Source organism: Mus caroli, chromosome 8, assembly GCF_900094665.2.
Source record: "Mus caroli chromosome 8, CAROLI_EIJ_v1.1, whole genome shotgun sequence".
NCBI lineage: Eukaryota > Metazoa > Chordata > Mammalia > Rodentia > Muridae > Mus > Mus caroli.
Window position 1 is genome coordinate 64,280,941 of NC_034577.1, and position 1,728 is coordinate 64,282,668.

Below are 1,728 nucleotides of genomic sequence, written 5' to 3' on the forward strand. Positions count from 1 at the left end.
TTACTAGAGATCCCCTCTTTCTAGATGACTGTGGCTTGTGTCAAATTGACAAAACAAACAAACAAACAACAATGACCTGAGCAGCACAAGGTGAGAGGTCAACTCTTAGTAGTTGCTTCTCTCTTTATACCATGCGGCTCTACAGGATGGAGCCCAGGTCATCAGGCTTAGTGCCAAGAGTGCTTACTCAGCCATCCAACTCCTACAACACCTCTTTGTTCATGTGAGGTGCCCAGATGCTGGCAGCTCTCAGGCAGAGTCCACAAGTCCACCTCCTGCTCCCTGGGTCCCACTACCTGGCTTTAGGCAGTGACCTGCTGTCCCCTGCAGGTGTAACTTGGAAAGGCAGGTGCCACTGCCTCCCTCCTGTAGATGGATTCTTTTTCCCACCATGCAAGGCCACTTTAGTAAGGAAGATGAACGAGGTGGTGCATACTTGTCAATGCAGTAGTTGAGAGATGAAGGCAGGAGGATTTCAGGTTTGTGGCCAGCCTGGGATGCAGAGTAACAATTTTGTAACATCAAGAAGCAAGAAAGGGAGTCGGGGCATGGTGGCACATGCCTTTAATCGCAGAACTCAGGAGGCAGGGGCTGGTGGCTTTCTATTAGTTCAAGGCCAGCCTCGTGTTCGTGGAGCATTCCAGGACAGCCAGGGATATATGAGAACTTGATAGGTTTTGTTTGGTTGGTTTGGCTTGGCTTGGCTTGATATTAGCCATTGATGCTTTGCCTGCCTTTTGTCTGTGTGAGGGTGTCAGATCTTGGAGTTATAGACAGGTGTGAACTGCCATGTCGGTGCTGGAAATTGAACCTCAATCTTCTGGAAGAACAGTCAGTGCACTTAACTACTGAGCCATCTCTCCAGTCTCATCCCACAGTGTTTTAGTCAGTTTCCTGCACTGTAACAAAATACCCAACATGGAATACTTATGAACACACACACTTAAAAAAAACCCTTAAGGAACTTCCAGCTATAAAACCTTAAGAGAAAGTGCAGGGCTGGTGAGATGGCTCAGTAGGTAAGAGCACCCGATTGCTCTTCCAAAGGTCCGAAGTTCAAATCCCAGCAACCACATGGTGGCTCACAACCACCCATAATGAGATCTGATGCCCTCTTCTGGTGCATCTGAAGACAGCTACAGTGTACTTACATATAATAAATAAATAAATAAATAAATAAATAGAAAGTGCAGAACAAATTCAGGAACCTTTCCATTGATTTAGTCAAAGCTGTGAGATCAGGCTCAGAAAGGTCTAGCATTTCACAGGTTTCCAGCAAGTGAAGGCAGAAACCACAGATGAGGAAGTGGGCTGTGTGAGACACTGACAAAGGTGTGGTGTAAGAGCAGTTGTGTCATTTCAAGTATATGTGTAGAGCAGGTTTCAGAAGCAGGGTTGGAGGAAGAGTCAACAATCTTGGGGAAAGGAATAGGGTAGTTTGTAGCATGTGTTTTTAATCCTAACACTGAGACAGCTGAGACAAGAGAATTGTGAAAAGTTCCAGGGCAGCCCAGGCTGCGAAGTGAGACCCTGTCTCAAAAGCCAAAACCAAAGAAAGGAGGAAGGGATGGGCCTGGGGCTTGGTTAACAGAGTGTACCACATAAAGTAGGAAGGTAGAGGCATGAGGATCAGGAATTCAAGGTTATTCTTGACTACACACACACACACACGAGAGAGAGAGAGAGGAGAGAGAGAGAGAGAGAGAGAGAGAGAGAGAGAGAGAGAGA